The 6,000-nt window shown below is 43.4% G+C and overlaps 1 long non-coding RNA gene across 1 annotated transcript in view; it reads right to left on the reverse strand.

Annotated features, from left to right (window-relative positions):
* The window catches only part of LOC141153014 (uncharacterized), a 29,690-nt gene extending 23,950 nt beyond the window's left edge, over nucleotides 1-5,740 (reverse strand). Inside the window, exons 1-2 of the long non-coding RNA XR_012247219.1 lie at nucleotides 5,524-5,740; nucleotides 5,032-5,140 (exon numbers count right to left, since the gene is read on the reverse strand). This is a non-coding gene — a long non-coding RNA (uncharacterized lncRNA). The remainder of the gene's footprint in view (nucleotides 1-5,031; nucleotides 5,141-5,523) is intronic.
* Between the last annotated feature and the right edge of the window lie 260 nt (nucleotides 5,741-6,000).

Raw genomic sequence — 6,000 nt, forward strand, 5'->3', positions numbered from 1 at the left:
CATTGCACTTTTTTTTCTTTTTGAACATTATTTTTTTTTTTAAAAAGTTGTAAAATCTTATTAAAAATGTATTATAGTTTGCACCCTGGAGTGATTTTATATATGCTTCATTTTGTGCAACATGCAACTTTTTTGTCGTAAAACAGGTCAAAGACGAAAATAAAAAGCATTTTTTTAATTTTGCGCAAAATTCTTGAACCATGGGACCTATTCATGAAGGTTTTTCTTGCTAAATTACTGGCTTAAACATGATGAAATTGCACAAAATTCTTGTGCAATTCAAAGATTTGAAAAATGTTGTGACCTTTGGCATTTTTACAGCAGTTCTGGTCGGTTTTGACAAAATGATCCAAGTTGGGCCAGAGCAATACTAGACCAATAAATACTTCAAAATTTTGTGCCATTTTCTTGGTGCAAATTTCACCAGAAATTAACTCTAGGCTTTTACATGAGCAACATTTCTGGTGGAGGCGCACCCTAACAAATGAGGCACATCATAATCCAGCAGTCTCATGCATTAAGATTGGGGCTTAGTACCCACGTGGGCCATTTTGAAGGATTTGGTGCAAAAATTGCCAAACAATTCCACAAGACAAAAAAATAAGGGCCGGATTCATCAAGAATTTTTAAACAATTTCCTGGCAGTAAACAGCTCGACATGTCATAAAATAATCAAGCAACTCAAAGTTGCACAAAAACTTTCTGGCATTTTGCATTTTAACACCACTCCCGGCCAATTTTGTCAAAATAGGTGGTGATGCCAGTCAGACAAATATATAACATTTTCTCCACTTTTGCCCCTTAACCCCAGCTTGTTTTCACCTTCCTGACCAAGGTAATTATTTCAATTCTGACCAATTTCACTTTATGAGGTAATAATAACTCTGAAACGCTTCAACATCTCATGAAAACACAGCTAAAAAGACCCTCCTACTATTTACAACAATTTTATTTAAATACTAATAAAAAGGGGGGGCTTCTTATATTAGGGATATATTGAGGATGCGGTAGTTAGTATAGACCTATACAGGCCCCAATACCTTACTTTGCCTTGCTGCGGAGGTTGGCACCCTTGGATTCCAATATGGCGCCCCATTCATTGTTGGCTTGCCCTAAATGACTCTATTGCGCCCTAAATATAACACACCAAAAATGAAATATTGTGAAACCAAGAAAACAATATTCAGCAAACCAAGTCTCACACATACAAGGCTCTTAACATGAGCACCAAACAGAATATCTCATCACTTGTTGATACGATAGCCATCAGAAAACACATAAAAACAGGCCAGAAACATCAAATCCTCATATTGGAAATGAAGTAACAAAGTGAAACGCCTAAGCTGCTGCATAGGGCAAATGCCCTTCCTATGGTTTTCAAGTGCAGCTATCAAATGTCTAAATCCAGTGAAGTCAGATATATTGGCTGTGTATTTGTGCTTGCGTTCAAAGGACTGGGGTAGGGACAACTGAACGCTGCACTGGGACAAGGACATGAATGTGGTTGCTGATGGTGATGGTTGCAAGTGTGCAATGACAGGTGCAGGGCAGGAGGCATTTTCCCCTGCATCATGGACGGAGGCTTGGCGTGCATGTACAACAGGGTAAGAGGCAGTGGTGTCACCCACAGACACTATTTCTGAACACTGGCGTTCGGCCAACTTAGTCGGGTGCTTTGCTGTCATGTGCCCGAGCATGCTGGTGGTGGTCAGGCTGCTAGTTTTGCTAGCCCTGCTGATGCTGGCAAGACAGATGTTGCAAATGGCCTTTTTGTGGTTAATGATTATTACCAGGGAAGTTGCCAGTCCAACTGTTTGGTCTTCCAGAGTCTGGTTCTTTTCTAAAAATTGTCCAGATTATCCCAAAAGGGCCATTTGAAACATCTGCCATGCTAACATCATCATCATCATCATGACCGCCACCAGCCTGCTCAGGCACATGACAGCAAAGCACCCGACTAATTGGGCAGAAGCCAGGGTCCAGAAACAGTGTCTGCAGGTGACTCCACAGCCTGTTCCGCTGTTGTGCGTGCATGCCAATCCCCTGTCCATGGCGCAGGCGAAGATGCCTCCTGCCCTGCACCTGTCATTGCACACTTGCAACCATCATTGTCAGCAACCACTTCCTTGTCCCACCCAGCGTTAAGTTATCCCTACCCCAGTCCTTTGAACACAATTTCAAATATGCAGCCAATGCCCCACAGGCCACAATACTAGACTCAAACATTTCTCAAATGCTTGCACTTGAAATGTTGCCTTTTAGGCTCGTGGAGATGGAATCTTTCCGCAACCTGATAGCGGAAGCCCCTGGAACGGAATATGTCCTCCCAACGCCGAGGATTGCGGGCCCTGGGTCAGTGTTGCCTCCACATTCTACAGCTCCTGCACCTCCTCCTCCTCCTAGCCTATACCTCCGAAATTACCATATTAGTCGGAAGCTGGAAGCACTGCAGCACTGCATCGGCAAAGCGGCAACAGGTTGTGCTGAGGTGATAAACAGCACACCGCAGCAGAGTTGTTGACAGCTGTAAAAGAGCAGGCAGATCTGTGGCGGTCATCGTTGAACTTGCAGCCATTCATGGTTGTGGGTGACAAGGGTCGGAACCTGGTGGCCTCTCTGAAGCTAGGCCAGATCGCACAAGTACCATGCGTGGCCCATGTGCTCAACCTAGTTGTTCAGTGGTTTCTCAAAACCTACCTGGATCTGCCTGAGCTGCTTGTCAAAGTACGCCACATGTGTGCCCATCTTCAAAAGTCACTTACAGCTTCCACCGCCTTCAGCCTCCTTCAGCAGCATTTGCAGCTTTCAGCTCACCGACTGGTGTGTGCTGTCACCATGGGTTGGGACTCAATGTTGCAGATGTTGGGAAGGATTTGTGAGCAGTAGAGGGCAGTTGTTGAGTTCCAGCTTCAACATGTCCTTTGGTATTCAGGTCAACCTCCGCACATAAAAGCTAATGAGTGGGTATAGATATCTGACATCTGTGCTGTCCTCCAAAACTTTGAGGACTCCACCAAGATGGTGGCAGCGATGATGCCATAATTAGCATCCCCATCCCGCTTCTCTGTCTACTGAAACGCTTGATGTAAACAATTAAAGAGGAGTCATTGCAGGCGGAGCACAATGAGATGGAGCAAGGAACCATATAGTTTAATGTCACACAGCCCAGACTCATCTCATCCCAGTGCAGATTGGGTGATAATGAGGAAGGAAAGGAGGAGGAACAGGAGCTGGTTTCCTGCGCTACAGACGGTACTACCCACACAACTGTCATACCTTCTGTTCAGCGTGGATGGCCTGAGGAGAGGTAGAACAAGGAATTGAAGGATGAGAAGGAGAGCATGGACAGTTGTCCTCTTGGTCAGGACAGGGAAGTTTTGCTTGCTGGCAGTCTGCCACACATGGCTGAGTTTATGTCCCTCTACCTTTCCCATGACCCTCTTGTTGTGCGCATTTTGGCTGACAGTAATTACTGTTTGATGACACTTCTAGACCGACACTACAAGGAGAACTTTATATCTCTCCTTTCCATGGCGGAGAGGTCTAATAAAATGGTGCAGTACCAGAAGGCTCTTGTAGAATTATTAAAAAAATTCCCATCTGAAAACACTGGCGGCAGAGGTCACAGTCCGTTAGACAAACAAGAAGTACATGCGAGGGAGACACAAATACAGCAGCAGAGGCAGAGGAACACTGTGTAAGGTCTGGGACAGTTTTAACAGCCCCTTCCAGCGTCCAGTCCCTGATGCGCAGGATACTCTGACAATTAGGGGAAAGTTTTGGAAGATGGTGAGGGAGTACCTTGCCGACTGTACCAACGTCCTCCGTGATTCCTCTGTGCCTTATAACTATTGGGTATTCAAGCTGAACACATGGCAAGAACAGGCTCTCTACGCCTTGTAGGTCCTGAACTGCCCTGATGCTAGCGTTAAGTTACAGCGTGATTTTAGCGGCACTGGGGGAAGTATAACTGATAGGTGCATCCGCCTGTCAACGGAAAATGCTGACAGGCTGACTCTTATAAAAATGAACAAGGGCTGGATTGGGCCAGACTTCTCAACACTACCGGATGATAGCAGCGGAAAATAAAGTCAAAAGCAGTGTTTTATTTTGGGGGAGGGTCTATTCCCATGCACTTCTTCACACTCACACACGGGTATATGCTCCTGATTTTGTCTATTTTTTGTTGTCCTTCTCCTCATCCTCCACCACCATATCACCAGGGTGACGGTGATGCAACACCCACATAATTTTTTTAAGGGTGTATAATGCCCGTAAGAAATTTCTTTAGAGGCCTACCTCTAACATTCTGTAAGTTATTAATTTTTAGGCTCTCTACAGACCTCCTGTGGTGGACCTCTGGAAAAATACTCTAGTTTCCCATAGACTTACATTGGGCTCGTTGCTCGGGTCGAGCACCCGAGCATTTCAATTTGCTCGAGTCAAGCAACGAGCACCCGAGCATTTTAGTACTCGCTCATCACTATAAGGAACATTTCTGAGAATAATGTGACCTTTTTACTTCTTATTAATAGTAACACTGTATGTTTTCTTTTGCTTATGGTTCCTCATTCCAAGTTCATAAAACTAGTCATATTTTTTTTCTACCAAGCCTGATATCTGATCATTTCATGTCTAAATCTGTAGCTTGGTATCCAGGCGTAGTCAGTCTCTGCCTTGAACATGTGGGCACTGGTCACCCATATTTTACTCTACGTGTGGTTGGAACACTACAGCCAAATACATCTTTTACAGAAAAAAGTAGCAGCCACAGAGCAGGTTTCATTCACTTCCTGTGAAGTTTTGTAGTTAATGTAACTACTATGCATAGTTGGGCGTCTCGGTCTTGTAGATCAGTTTTTTTTTCATAATTTAACACATTATGAAAGTGCAAAAGAAACTAACTCAAGGAATAAATTGTGGCAAGGGAATGGGAGAAATAGAGATTTATACTAGAGATTCATAATGAATCACATTTTGTTGAATTCTACAGACCAGAAAGAGGTTAATAAAATCTTCCAATTACCTCACCTCATAACTCTTCTGCCATCGCTGGTCATCTTGTCAGCTCCTCTTCATGTCTCTATCTTCTGCAGATGATTTCCAGGGACTGATGAAAACGTCAGCCTCCAAACAGAGACTGTGGTGTAAAATATATAAAAGTTTATTAATCATTAATAGTGTTGGCATAAGAGATGAGCATATACATTCCACTGGAATTGAATTCTACTTGAACTTTACAAAAATCCGCATTAGCCAAATTGAAGGCTTTTTGTACTTTGCTTCTATGTGAATCCAGCAAAATGGGGCCAAAGGGCAATTTTCTAGACTTTAATAGTGCTGTAGATAAACTCTATCTGCAGGTTAATAGTGTTATCCAACCGGACAAATCTTTTAAAATTCGAATACATTGACGTCAACAAATTTTTCCCAAACAATGATTTGTGACCAATTAATTTGCATAAATCTCAATGCTAAAAAGCTTGTAATTGCACATAGTAAAAAAAAGAGTGAGAAACCCACTGATCATGTAACGAGGCGCGTCCATTTACTGATTCCTTTCTCTTTTCTCACTTGTCCTCTTTCTGCACCCTTCCTTTTTTCTTCACCACAGCTCAGCTCAGTAGTACAGTCCAGATTGTAAAAGTCCTATGCTCAACCCACAGTTCCTCGTCCTTTTCCCAACCTGACAAAAGAACTGAGATGAGCTTCCAGGGTTGCTGAGCAGAGAGGGAAAAGGTTACACTAACGAGCAACTTCATTGCATTCAAACAGTCCCACACTACTTTCAAGTCCACACTCACTGCAGTAAAACAAACATACTTCTCATCTCTCATATCCTCATTGTCTCACAACCCTAAACAGCTATTCAACACTTTCAATTCTTTCCTCCATCCCCCAGCTCCCCCTCCCCCTCCTCTCATCTCAGCCAAAGGCGTTACCTCATTCTTCAAACAGAAGATTGACGCCATCAAATAAAGCTTTTGCCTAACGTTCCCA

This window comes from Phyllobates terribilis, unplaced genomic scaffold (assembly GCF_046119375.1).
Source record: "Phyllobates terribilis strain yellow unplaced genomic scaffold, ASM4611937v1 Scaffold_7__3_contigs__length_470593459, whole genome shotgun sequence".
In the NCBI taxonomy this organism is placed as follows: Eukaryota; Metazoa; Chordata; class Amphibia; order Anura; family Dendrobatidae; genus Phyllobates; species Phyllobates terribilis.